Here is a 14999-nt window from a genome sequence, read left to right on the forward strand (position 1 = left end):
GAAATTCCGCTTGTAATAATAAATTCTTGTTCAAGTATATATTCTCCATATTGGACAGGTAGCTTTACCTTCCCTAGGGTCTGTAATTTTCTATTCTGTACGTCAAATAAATCTGTGTCGGTCTCAGCACTGGCCAGTTGCATTTCCGACGGTAATAATCTATAAACTTTTTCGTGTAAAAGGCTTCTTGCAGCGCCTGTATCAAACAGCGCATCAAATTGAATCTTATCGATAAAAAGGGAAATACGGGGTGCTGAACTATTTTGAATAATTGTAATGTGAGAAATCTGCCGGGTTTTTCCATAAAAAGAGGTTTGCCTACCAACTGACCCAAAGCTGCAGTTGGTACCTAAGCGTTTCCCTGTCCATGAGATGGACCAGGAATAATAGGCTTTTGCTGCATTTGTCTATGGATGCATTCATTCGCTCTATGTCCTATCTGCTGACAAGAATAGCATTTGAGGGGTTGTCGCATATCTGTATTTTGTTCTCGATTGTTTCTACAATCCCTTTTTACGTGGCCTTTCATGCCACAAGCATGACAGGTAGTCAGATCTGACCGTGGGGAATATTGAGATGTGAAGAAGGGTCGGGGTGGAGGGTTATTAATCTGGTACCTGGTTGGAGGGTTGCTCACAAAATGGGGAGGTGGAGTATTGTAATTTTGTGGAGTATTGTAATTTTGTCTGTATTGATTGTAACCGTTGCTTGTTTGGTATGAATTTGCTTGTCTAATATTACTATTATTGGAAAATCTGGTTCTGTTACGATCACTGTCTTCTATCAATCGAGTCACTGCTTTTTCCAATCTTTCTACCTGGTCTGCGCTAGCAGGTCTCTGGGGGTTTCCATCTTTTTCAGGGACCTTTTGGGGATACCTGGTACCTGTCACGAGGGCATTTATGGTTTCAGGTAGTTTCTCTATTGCTTTTAAAATCTCAATACTGGTGGAGTTGTTCTCTACTGCGTTAATAAATTCTCTTTTGTCTTTTTCTTCTTTTTCTCCATCCAGACGTAGAGCGTATTTATTGGTTTCAGCAACTAAGGCTTCGTATGTAGTGAAAGGTTTGTAGCGGACTTTGTTTCTAAGAGTTTTGTCTAACCCTTGAAGAAATTTTTGTCGCAGCATTTGGAGTCGTGTTGTTTCGTCAGTTTTTGTGTCATCTTCCCCCTTGGGGTATCCATGTTCAAAAATATTTTTGAGGCGGAAACCATAATCAAGAATAGCTTCGCCTGGATGTCGTTTTACTTCTTCAAGTTGGGTTTGGAAAAAGTCTTGATTTTCGTTTCCATGGAAACGTTCTTGTAGCAGCCGTTTTACTTCTTTATAATCTTGAGTGACGCTTTCTAGGATATTTTGTAGGATATCATGAGCAGAGCCGGCCATTTTGGTCACCAACATATTCATTTTTTCTTTTTCGTTCCAGTTTGACATAGCGACAATATTTTCGAATAGTTTAATCCAGCGGTCAAAACGAGTTGATGGTCCTCCCGTAAAATTTTGCAGTTGGATGAGCATAGTTTGTGCGCGTTGTCCTTTTTGTAATTCTTGCAGATCTCCTATCGGAATGACATTTGTCACCAATGAATATTGAAGTGGATCCATTTTTATTGTTTGTTTTCTGTGGAATTGCTTGTTGTTTTCTGTTGGCGTCGATTGCGTGACGGGTGGCGCTGGCTGCTTTGTTTTGATTGAAGTTGCGTTAAGTCTCCGCGTGGTGGTGTATGTGGCGTTGTGTGGAATTTGCTGGCTGTCTCGTTTATCTGTAGTTGGTTTTGATTTGTCTCCGCCAGAGGGTGGTTGTGTGTATGCCTGCTGTGCTGTGAGAATGGGGCTGAGGCTTTCGCAGCTGCTTTGACTTCTACTGTGTTGTCGGATGATAACGTTGTCGTTAAGGTGCGCTGGTCTTCTCGTTTGATGAGGACTTTTAGCTGCTGTGCCGTGAATTGTACCGTGTTCAGTATTGCTTCCGGAAGATCCGCTAGGTTTTCCAGGTGTGAGAGGAGATTTAAAACTAGTTGGTGGGTTAGGTCTGGAACGGCTGCAAGGTTGACTAGGCGCCGTAGTAGGGATGGGAGTTGAAGAAAATCGTTGATGAATGTCGTTGAGTGAGCTGTGCAAATTTTTTCTACGAGGCCCAAGGATAGGTGACGGAGAATGCCGTGAGGGATTGGATGCTGTTTCTTCCTGCTGCTCTGCGTCTTCGTTGGAGTCAGCGTCTTGATGAAGTGAGTGTAACGATTGGCTTCGTTCAAAAATTTGAGGGTCGCTGTCTGATTTTTTTAATGTATGCTCCGTGTAGTCCGTCAAGCGATCGACAAAGATTTTGATAATTGTTGCTGACAACGGCCGTAAGGGGCGTGTGTGGTCTAACGGTTGATTTAGAAGGGAGTGAATTTCGTCTAGCAAGGGCAATAGGTTGGGCAATGGTTTTAACGGTTTCGGGTTTGATAGTTGGGGATAATTGCTGATTGATTTTAATTGCGCAATCAGATAATTTTGTTCGTGAACCGGTAAAATTTGCTTGGATTGTAAGGCTTTCTTGAGTGCAAATAGGGCTAGCCGTAAATGTTCTACAGGTAATGGGGAATGCGGTTGGTAATTGACAGGGTGGGTTAATGACGGCGCGTGCTTCACATATATCTGTAGTATCGACGTGTTGATGTTCATTTAATGAGCTAAGCAAAGTGCTGTCAAAATTAAAGTTGCTAGAATTAGGCGAGGGTAAAGGTTCCTGAATTTCAACTTTATTTATTTCAGTGGCTGTCGGCTGAATTGTAAAGGTTATCTTAGGGTCATAAACTACAGGTAGGGAGGAGGGGAGTTGTGGAGAGGAGCCCTGTAATAAAGCGCGTGGCGGTTTTTCACTGTCACTTTCAAAATCTGAAGTAGATGGGGACTGCCGAAGCCAGTCAATAGTGCGAGCAAGAAGTGAAGGACTATTACTAATAGATGTCTTAATATCTTGCCACTTAAAAGATTTTGGTTTCCTAATAGTTTTAGAATTTTTTAACCCAAGCTGTAATAACTTAACTGTTTTAAGGCTAACAGTTGAACGAGTGGGTCTCTTTTGGTGAAGAGATGGTTCAGATAAATCAAGATTTACTTTAGAGACAGGTACAGAGGTAAGATTATCAAAGGTGGGCAAAAAAGGTTCAGATCCGTGACGGACAGTACTCTTTATTGGTTTACTAAAAATTTTAGGCTTAGTACCCGTGTACAATGACATTGTGGATAAGTTCAAATACCGCTGCCACCAGATGTAAAGGGATCATGTATTTAACCATTCTTCCCTTTACGGAATAATTAAATTAAAAGCGGTTTAAATAAATAAAAAGGAGACGGCTGATCCACAATGCAAATGTATTGGCTACTAAGTCTAAGCTACAGACATAAATAAATAGAGGTGTGACATACCAGTTGGAACAGTTGGGTAGCGTGAGCGGAAAATATTCACTTCACAAGTCAACTTAACTGAGCTTTACCGATACTGTTAAGTCACTAGAGAATAGATTAAGAATGAGCTGAAGAGTAACGAAGAAGAACTGGAAAACGACTGACTATGAGAGGAAAAGTCACGGTCTTTTATATGGAAAAGATGCGGCCGTGACCCGAATAAAAGAAAACCATAGGGAAAGAAGGCTCCGTGCAAAAGCCACCCCCGACTGGAGTTGACAGTTCTGTCAACTCACTTAAGTCGAATTTTAGGGAGGTTAAGGGGTACCCATCCGCTCGGATGAGTCACGGAGGGGTGAGAAGAATTATAGTTTAAAGTTGTAAGATTTACGGTAGAAAGCGTGAATTTGAAGTATAAATTAGTATTTAATAGTCCTGTGTTAAAGCCACCCCCGAACTGTGGTGACAGTTCGGACAGGTCACTTAACTAGGATTTAAGTGAATAATTAGTAAAAATATTTCTAAACCTACGGTTATTTATGCATTGGGATCTTAATCTAAAAAAAGGTGGAATGTCTTGGCGCGTGCGGTGCAGGTGTATGAATATTCTAGACGTGGGAACAGGTAGGAAGATGTTTCGGAAGTTTTGTGGCTAGACGAGGGTGCTTCCGTGTTAGTCGGCTGATGTAAGAGCTTCGGGCGATGCAGGTGTCTTTTGGGGAGTCGATGGGAAAAAGGTCTATTCTGTTGCTGCTTGCAGTCTTATGGTAGGTTCAAGTGGAGGCTGTGTGACGAGGGATGCGGGGGAGATAAAGTGAAGAAGCCATGCTTGCAGAATGGGAATTCTGTTACAATATGCTCTCAGTTTTAGCCACAACTGAAAGAATTTATGAACAGGAAAAATCAATGAAAATATTTGTCTCTTCAACTACACTACATGGATGGAGGATTTCCATAAAAAGTGCTATTGAGCTCATCGAAGAAATGATGAATGCGAATTATAAAGTTGTCCTGACCGGAAAATTAAACCAAGATCCGGCAGAGGTAACATTAATGTTTCAATAATGAGCTTCGGTGCGGTCACTGTAATATGTTTTTATAATTTGTTAGAGACTGCTTGGCATAATACGATCGTCTGTTGATTCCCACCCAACCGTTACGTCTTTCCAACAAATAATAAGATATGTTTCCTTGGGAGCCAGGTTATCTACAATACTGAAAGGATCTAACGTTGACAACAAAGAAGAAATTAATGTTTTGGTCACCATGTCGAAATGTTTACAGCGTCACGCAAAGGAGTGTGATGTTAAAATGCTTCTGATCTAAAAGCCGTTTTGGAAGATAAGTTGCTGAAGGAGATATCCATTCGATATGTAACTCAAATAGATGAACCAGCTAATTCAGATTTTGTAAAAGACATTTTGATATACGATTTGTGTGGGTATATGTTGCACACCCGAAAAAGTTTAACAAAGTGTGAGGACTGCTATAAATCTGTTCGGTGTGAAGAGATCGACTTACCTGCTGATTTCAGTGCAGATTACTACACTGCAATACGTAACCGTGGTAAACTAGTTTTTGTGACTGCTGCAATGTTTCAAACACTTCGTGTGTTAGAAAAGACAATTGAATCCTGTCACCTACGGTGCTGCCCTCACGGTCAGGATTGTAGGTGGCAAGGGCCCTTTAAATTTATGTTAACGTTAAGAAGCCCTTGCCCCCTTTTATTTTTTAGTGTAAAATCAAGTATCGAGGTAAAAGGTACCCCTAGTCTCTCTCTCTCTCTACCACGTCGGTAAAATTGTCTCCCCACCACATCTACACAGAAATAAAGTGTTCTATCCCTCAAGTCATATTTCATTGTCATTATTTTTTCATCCTCCTCATCTCATCTCTGCTACGACGTTACATGCACGTTAACGTACGTAACAAATGGTGCCGAAACCCGGGATTTAACGAACACGTGCATTTCTCTTGTTATCCCTAGAAAAACTTGTTAGATTCAGTAAAATTGTCGGGTATTCCCCTTTGTAAGACTTTGACACACGTCCACGCCATCCTGAAGGCAAAACCCGGTCTACCACGCCTTTACGTATCTGACTGTATCGTCGCTGTATCTACGTGAATCATCGACATCCGTTTACGTGTAACTACTTCCTTGTCTTTGAACGTTTCTACGTCATGAGTGAAGCCGTAGCAAAAGCCGAGAGTATTGAGTCGGGCGGCAATATCTCTATAGAAGATGAAATGAAACCAGAAGCAATGAAGAATGAAGGCCCCCTCCTCCCAGACAACGATCTCAAGCAGAAACGTGGGAGAAGAAAGGCGGCCCACACGAAGTTAACGAATCAGCTCAGAAAAGCAGTGGCAGATCACAAGATGGGAGCCATCAGACTCAAGAAGTTGCAAGTTGCAGCATGGCGAGACGAATTAATTCGTATCTACGAAGACGTCAAAGATCTTCACCACACGTATATGGAGAGCTTGCCCGATATTACGGATCCACAACGTCAAGCATGTGAAAAATGGGAGGTACAATTCGACACCGACCACGTGGAAATCCTCAACTTCGCCATTAGGTATGCCACGTCGTCACGTCACTCAGCCAGCTCTATTGGTACGACAGCTTCAGACGTCACAGTTAGCACCACGCTATCACAGAAGAGGTCTACCCGTTCGGCGTCAAATGTTTTCCTTGGTCAACCCAGCCATCGTGATCTGTGCATCCAGAAACAGATACTGGAACTGGAAGTCAAGATGGAACGTGCAAGAATCCAGATGGAAGCGAGCACCACGTCGGCTACGGAAACGTTAAGCAAGGCGCTGAAAGGCATGGGTGAGCACTTGAACAAACTCATTGACAGCGCAGAAAAGACGCCATCAGAAATCGCCGCTAACACCAACTTGGTGAAAGATTCACGTCAGAGTCTACGTGAAATGGATCAGAAGATCAAAGAGGTTAACTTGGACCTAAATGCTCAGATTGAAGGTCTAAAAACAACGATGGAAGTCAACAAGATCCATCTGAGAACGATACAAGAGCAAGTTCTGGACCAAGAGACACGCCTTCCAAAACGATCACAGTCACTCGCTGCTACACAAGACATCCCTGCTCGGGCGTCCTTAAAGTCAATTGAGGCCACAGTAATGCACCGTAGAGACTTGTCAAATCGTTGCGTTCCAGCCGGTATCTCTGCACAGGATCCTACCCAAAGACTCTTGCCCATCATGCCTTCAACCTGCAATCCATGCCCACCCCCTGGGGACGATACGTCTTCGGACACGACCCCTGAACCTCCACCTGCCGCTGGCCCTTCCAATCATCCTCATGGCGGCTGCTGTAGTCGTCCACGTACTCCGACCTTCACGATCCAGCCGTTTGATGGAAATCCGAAGAACTACGCCCGGTTTAAGGCTAAATTTCGAGCCTTATACGAACAAGAATACAACGGTTCTCCTGCCCTACTGTTCATGTTGGAAGAGCTGCTGTCGAAGGAGGTCCGGAATGAGATCGGCGAGTGCCTCGCCGATGAGGCTATGTACTCCGTGGTGTGGGAACGACTCGATGCAGTTTACGGCCGCACCGAAGTCATGGATCAAACGTACCTCGACGACCTGCTGCAGATTCCACCTTTGAAGAGCCAAGATGCGGCGAGCCTCAAGACTTTTGCAAACCGGTTGCATGGAGCAGTGGTGACGCTGTCACAATCAAGATATGCCCACGAGCTTCATAGCCGTACTACTCTGATGGCCATGGAAGTAAAGCTGACGACGTACCTTAAAGAGAAGTGGAATGAAAAACGAAAGAGAACCGGTGCAGAGCTGAACGTTCTGGACCTGGACGACTGGGTAACCGTAAAATCCATGAGCAAGCAACATGGAAAAAACGTATTTGAGTCCTTGCCTACGTCGACGTCCAAAGTACGGTTTGATGAGAAGAAGCCTGTCAAGAAACAGAACGCTGCTCACACGTCAACCATTGGACACGTTTCGACAGAAGAGGGCTCTAAATCAACGGCGTCGTCACCTCCGGAGGCTGCTCCCAAGAAAAAACAGCTGAAGACGGAGGAGAAAGCGGCCGAAAAGACTGACCAATGGAGGTGCCTAGCTTGTAACGGCAGGGCTCACAACTTGGCCAGCTGTAACCTGTTTATGTCTTTCACGCCCACGAAAAGGGCTGAAGTCGTATTTAAGTCCGGGAGGTGTCTACTATGCCTAACCGGCAAACATGAACGCAAGGAGTGTCCCAGGGACATCAAATGTACCATGGGTCGATGCACTGGATCAAGACACCATCCCTTGCTTCACGGGTCCGAGTTCATCCCACGGAGGAAACTATCGGATCCAATGTCTCCATCAGCGTCTACATCGACTGCATTCCTCGGTACACTAACCCAGAAGGAACCGGTAAAGCGACGTGTACGTTTCAAGATTGTACCCGTTCGTATTAGCGTCGGTACAAGATGGGTCGACACTTTCGGATTCCTGGATACCGGAAGTGACACCACACTGATCAGGAGAGATTTAGTAAAAAGGTTGGGACTCGTTGGTCAGCATAAACGCATCAACGTTGTCTCTTATGATGGAGCCACATCAAACGTCCAAGCTGCCATTGTGGATTTCTCCCTCTCGTCCGTCGACGGAACAAGCCGGTTTGAAGTTAAACACGCCTACGCCGTCGACAATTTGAAGGTGACGCCAAATCCTCCAATCAACCCTCGTCAAATGGAGTCCTGGACACACATACGCGGTCTTGATGTCCCGAACATACAACCCGAAGACGTTGGAGTATTAATTGGAATTGACGTAGCAGAAGCCCACGATCACGTAGATTCCGTCAAGCCGCCGGCTGGAACAATTGGGCCCATCGCCTTCAAAACACCGTTTGGTTGGTGCTTGGGTGGTCAAACGGGCCCGCCACAAGATGGGCGTCCGTTCATCGCCCATATAGTAGCAGAGGAACGTCCCGAAGACCTCAACGAGTTAGTCAAGAAATTCTGGCAGCTCGAGGCGAAAGACGTAGACATGGAGCAGCCTGTTCTCTCCGAAGACGATCTACGTGGGCAACGTATCCTCGAGTCAACAGTAAAGAATGTTGGTAACCGGTATCAAGTTGGACTTATGTGGATAACCGACAACGTAAACCTTCCGGACAATCGGGCAACTGCATTGAAGAGACTTTATTCTCTGGAGAGGCGATTTCAACGAGATGTAGACTTCGCCCAGAAGTATGATGCAGTTGTTAAGGAGTACATCGGCCTGGATCACGCCAGACTCCTCACGACCGAAGAGTTGCGGAAGGAGTCAAGTAGAACGTGGTATTTACCGCACCACGGCGTCGTAAGCCCATCCAGCTCTACGACCAAAGTTCGAGTTGTATTCGACGGAGCCGCCGAGTATGGGGGAACGTCGATCAACCAGAACCTGTTACGTGCACCCAATCTTCTCGTTAGCCTACTCGGTGTCCTACTACGCTTCCGAAGGAACCTGGTACCAGTTGGCACAGATATCGAGAAGATGTTTCACCAAGTGAAGGTCCCAGTAGAAGACCAGGCGGCCTACCGGTTTGTCTATCGTACGCCTGGCAGTAATCAAGCACCGTTAACGTACCAAATGACAGTCCACGTCTTTGGATCGGTATCTTCCCCAACGACCTGTATTTTCGCCCTAAATCGGACTGCAGACGATCATCGCGACCAGTATCCGGAGGCAGCAGAAAGCGTTCGAAGAAACTTTTACGTTGACAACTACCTCGATTCCTTTGATTCCGAAGACGGGGCAGTAAAACGGGCCCGCTAGATGAAGAAACTCTTACAACTAGGCGGTTTCAATCTAACGAAGTGGACGTCCTCATCAAGGAAGGTTATATCGGCTCTACGTGAGTTCGGTTTGGCTTCACCAACACTGGACCTTGATTTGGAGAAGTTGCCCATCGAGCGAACACTTGGAGTGATGTGGAACGGAGAAACGGATATGCTGACGTTCAAGATACGGAAGCAGCAAATCCATGACGTTCTCACCAAAAGGAATTTCCTCAGTATAATCTCCAGTGTCTACGACCCGTTGGGACTCGTCGCTCCTGTTGTTTTCTTAATGAAGTCACTTCTGCAAGATATATGGACGTACGAGAAAAGGATCGGCTGGGATGACCCTATCCCCGAAGAATTAGGCCAACGCTTTCACTACTGGTACGAGCATCTGGATAACCTGGAGTTGTTAACAGTACCAAGATGTTTCCGGCATCAACGTGGTCGTTGGACGCAGCAGCACCTGCATGTATTTACGGATGCAAGCACAAAAGGATTTGGAGCTGTGGCGTATTTCCGTTTCATCTTCGAAGACCAGTCGATCAACGTATCCTTTGTCATGGCTAAAACCCACGTAACACCAGTAAAAGGACTCACGATCCCAAGATTAGAGTTGCAGGCTGCTGTAGAAGGCTTAAATATCGCCCTAGTAATCTGTCGGGAGCTCGAAATCGATTTACGTGAAGTTACCTTCCACACCGACTCTCAAACCGTCTTACGTTGGATCCATTCCCGCACTTGCCGATTTGAAACCTTCGTGAACAATCGGATTGGCAGAATCCTCCGGAACACGAATCGAAGACAATGGCGTCACGTTTCCGGAATTACCAATCCAGCGGACCTGTGCAGTCGTGGCATTGACCCGAAGAACGTCAACGAGTTGGTGAAATTCCACGAGGGTCCATCGTTCCTGAAAGTCGATCCGTCGGAGTGGGATATTTGGGAAGAGATCACAGAGCCGGAAGAAAGGGACGTTAACGTAATTCGAGTCTTCGCAGTCAAAACGGAAGACGAAAATCACCCGATTGATGACTGTGTAAAGAAGTATTCCAGCTTGCTCAAGATCCAAAGAGTTATCGCTTGGTGCAGAAGGTTCGTGACCAACGCCAGAGCTAAGATGGGAATTTACAAGCCAACCGTGGGGGAGTTGACGGCCGAAGAAATGATGACGGCCCTCACGCTTTGTGTCAAACGCACCCAAGGACTGGCATTTGCGGAAGAAATCTATGCCTTGAAAAAGAGCTTGGAGTTGCCTCTGAAGTCAAAACTACGCACGTTTAGGCCTTTCCTGGATGAAACAGGTCAGCTACGTGTAGGCGGACGTATACTTTAGGCTCCAGTTGATTATTCCACAAAGCATCCCATCCTGCTTCCAGCCGATCAACTCCTGACGCAGCGGATTGTATGGGATCATCACACACGGAATCTCCACATTAAATCTGAAAGATTGTTGGCGGATTTACGTTCACGTTACTGGATAATCTCTGGACGTAACGTCATCAAATCGGTTGTCAACACCTGCTGGCCTTGCAAGCGGAGATCATCGAAACCCATTCCGCCACTCATGGCATCGTTACCAGTTCACAGGCTTACTCCCTATCTTCCACCTTTCGCATATACTGGAATCGATTACTTCGGCCCTCTAACGGTACGAGTCGGTGGAAGAGGATGTAGACACGAGAAACGTTGGGTATGCCTGTTTACGTGCCTAACAACTAGAGCCGTTCACCTAGAAGTCTCCGACGGCCTCAGTCTCGAAGAATTTATGCTATGTTTCACTCGGTTCGTGAGTTTACGTGGAAAGCCGAACGTTGTTTACAGTGACAACGGAACAAATCTCGTAGCTGGGGAACAAGAACTCCGACAAGTTCTAACGGAGTTAGTCAAACAACACCAGGAGTTGCAGTCGAAGATGGCATGCCAACAAATAGAGTGGCATTTCTCTCCTCCTCACGGACCCCATTTCGGTGGAGTTTGGGAAAGGCTCGTGCAATCGTGCAAGCGAGCCATGAAGGTCAGCGTCGGGAATCGTTTAGTCACCGATCGGGTCCTAAGAACGGTGATCGCAGAAGTAGCAGCCCTTTTGAACGCTCGGCCACTAACCCACCTCAGCATGGATCCAGAAGATCCCGATCCGTTAACACCGAATCACTTTCTTCATGGAGGAGCCCGTCCCTACGTGCCGCTAGGGAGATGCTGAGAACATGGACGTCACAGCAAAACAATTTCTCCAAAGCCAGGCCATCATACAACATTTTTGGAACAGATGGCTTCGTGAATACGTTCAACACCTGACGGAAAGGAGAAAATGGTCGGAAAATTGGCCAAACGTTACCGTCGGAGACCTAGTACTCGTCATTGAGCCGAATACTCTACGTGGACAGTGGCCGTTGGGAAAAGTGATAGAGGTTTTCCCCAGTGACTCTGATAACGTTGTACGAGTGGTAAAAGTGCAAATCAGCAACCACAAAAACCCCTGTATTCGTCCAGTGACTAAGCTCTGTGTTATGGCTACGGCCAAAGAGCAGGACGTTTACGTAGAAAGTGAACAAATTGGGTCATCTGAGTTAAAATCGAGATCGTTAGGTCAAAATGTAATGTAAATAGTCAATTCTTGTATGAAAGTAAAAAAAAAAGTGATATAAATTGTAAAATGGTAAAATGGTAAAATTGTAAAATGTCTAATGTCAAAATGTAAAATGTAAAACTGGTTTATAGTCATATGTAACAATGTAAAAAAAGGGAACCCCAAAACCGCATTGTAAAATTTCCGACGGCAACGCCACCTATACTTGGTTCAAAGGGCAAAGGCAAAATTAGGTCGCCTACTGTTTAACCCTTGACCGCTTAGGGAAACTGTTTAGTCCCTCACGAACAGCAGGCGACAGTTTACCCCTTGACTTGGTGTGTGCTACAACGTTAATCCTCTCTCGCCGTCAACGTTCACTATGGCCCAAAATCCAGCCGAATCCGCCGCATCCATCAAAAACAAGTTGAAGGAGTCCCGTGAAAAGGAAGAGGAGTGCGTGCGGAATCTAAAGGAAAACCAACTTCAGTTGGTTCAAGCCCGAAAGGAAGCTGTGGACGTCATTTACGCCCATCAGCGCGTGGTTCTTCGCCTGAACGAAGAAATCGCTCAGGGAGCTGAGGATCTCGTCAACGTCCAGGTCCACTACCGAGCTGAGAGGGAGAAAATGCTGAGTGGATTTGTTGGAGACCTGCTGCGCAAGATTCGGGAAAAGGAGGTAACCGAAAACGTCCACGTAACGGTTCCAATTCCCGACGCCCCGAAGTACGTTGTGCCCCGTCACACCCCGACCATCCGCTGTTTCTTGCCCGAGCATTTGGAGAAGCCGGGATCTTACCGCTGCACGTTGAAGATTGCGGAATGTGAGGAGTTTATGACTCTCACCAATCAAGATCGCCTGGAGCTTCTTTTCACGCAGCATCGCTGCTTCGGGTGTTTTTTGCCCGCCTCTGTTGCTGGCCATAACACCCTGGCCGATTGCCCGCATCCTCGGTGCTGCAATCTCTGCAAGGCGGGAGACCATCACCAGATCCTCTGTGGCCCTCGGAGCTCCTACAAGAGGCTCCTGCCGAAAGAAAATTGAACGTCGACGTGCCATTTTTTTGGGTTGGTAATTTTATCTTCCTGAAAACTGTGTTGTTTTTTTTGTTTGTTTTTGTCCCCTTTTTTCTGTTACCAGAAATGGCATATACTGTGTTTTTTTTTTGTTTCCTTTAACGTTGTTTGTACCTGTGGACAGGTGGGCCCGCTGTCACCTACGGTGCTGCCCTCACGGGCAGGATTGTAGGTGGCAAGGGCCCTTTAAATTTATGTTAACGTTAAGAAGCCCTTTCCCCCTTTTATTTTTTAGTGTAAAATCAAGTATCGAGGTAAAAGGTACCCCTAGTCTCTCTCTCTCTCTACCACGTCGGTAAAATTGTTTCCCCCACCACATCTACACAGAAATAAAGTGTTCTATCCCTCAAGTCATATTTCATTGTCATTATTTTTTCATCCTCCTCATCTCATCTCTGCTACGACGTTACATGCACGTTAACGTACGTAACAAATGTGGTGTTCCCACCCAGGACATAAGGTAAACTTTGGTTGCGGTGAACATCACAGAAAATGTGTACCTTATGTCCCATTTTCAACATGTTGGCCAAATCTACGAAGAAGAATCATTTCAGGATTGTATAAAAAAACTTTCTAAGTGTCACTTACTACCAATTTTCTGTGATGTTCACCGCAACCAAAGTTTACCTTATGTCATAAGGGGCCGTCCATAAATGACGTCACGCGTTTTTCCAGTTTTTTAGACTCCCCCTCCCCTTCTGTCACGGACTGTCACAAAAATGTGTCTCCCCCCCTCAAAATGACGTCACAAATCGCTTTACCCCCTAAAAATTTATAGGCTATAATTAATTAAAGAAAAAAGCATTATATTTTGAATCTTCTTGGTTTTTATTGAATTCGAACTCGAAATCGAAATCGAAATCGCGAGACAGTACTCGCGTTCAACTGAATTGCCCGTCGGCCAAATTTAGTCACATTACCACGACTACGACACCCCTTCGCATCATTTAAGTCCTTAGGGATTTTGATGTTCTTGGCTCTGGTCGTGGGAACGGAAATGAAGACCACTTGGGGAAAAAAAATCTGCGATTTTTTTCGATTTCGTTTAAAATTTTTTTTTTGTTTGTGACATCACATTTTAAGAATCTCCCCCCTCCCCTGCCGTCACAGACCATCACAGAATCATGAACCCCCTCCCCCCATCTGGCGCGTGACGTCATTTATGGACGGCCCCTAAGAGAATATGTTGGAGTGAGGTTTTATTTTGAGTCAAAACGACTAAAGGCTCTGTTGCTGGCAGAAGCATCTGCAAATGTAAAAAAAAAATGCTAAAATGTCAAAACTCGCTTAATACTTATTTACTGTTTCGTGCTCTTTAAGGAATTCTATCTCATGCAAGTTGTTGAAAAAAAAACGATAATATTTATGATAAAAAATTAGAGGAGATAAATTGTATGTTATTATTCAATACCTACCGAATTGTTTTTTTTTATATATATATATTAGGTGCACTGATCTGGGGCCGTATTCTAGCCTTGGCTTAAATTCTGGTCTTAAACTTACTAAAATTTCTTATAAAATTTCCTCACGTAAGTTAGGAAAAAATGTAAGTTCGTTATTTCAATAAACACGTATTCTAGCTTAAATTTTCTTACTTTTATTTCTGAACTTAGTATAAGTTCAAATTCCAAGATCAGATTTTTCAAGCATAGAATTTTTTTTTTCTTAGAGGGCGGACCTTATAGCGACCAATAAGAATATTCGTTTCATGACATTGCGTACAGTAATAGATGCTGTTTACTTTATTATTATTACAAGGCGTCTGCTAGAGCTAGAATCTAGATAGTATTTTTAAAGTTATAAGACTCTTTGATTGACAGTTTTGGTATCTTGAACTGTGTTTATTGTGCTAGTGAAAGACTTACGAGATTGAAATGGCCCCAGCAATAAAAGAAAAAGCGTGGTCGTAATTCCAAATAGAAATTTTAGTTGATGAGTACATCGCAAGAAAGTTAACTTAGCTATAATTGTGTTGCTTATTAGTTTAATGTAAACTTGATTGTTGATTGTAATTAGTCTACAAACAACTTGCGGCCCAATTTGTTGGAAATGAGTCCTATGGTTAATCAGCCAATGCAACAGTTAATACGCATGGAAATGTTGTAGTAGCTTAAGACTACTAATAATATGAAATAGAGAATACCTTCGATAT

The 14999-nt window shown here is 44.6% G+C and overlaps 1 pseudogene; it reads left to right on the forward strand.

Moving 5' to 3' along the window:
* Nucleotides 1–4222: 4222 nt before the first annotated feature.
* On the forward strand, nt 4223–5137 carry LOC123477133 (annotated as a pseudogene).
* The last annotated feature ends 9862 nt before the right edge of the window (nt 5138–14999 follow it).

Source organism: Daphnia magna, linkage group LG10, assembly GCF_020631705.1.
Source record: "Daphnia magna isolate NIES linkage group LG10, ASM2063170v1.1, whole genome shotgun sequence".
In the NCBI taxonomy this organism is placed as follows: Eukaryota; Metazoa; Arthropoda; class Branchiopoda; order Diplostraca; family Daphniidae; genus Daphnia; species Daphnia magna.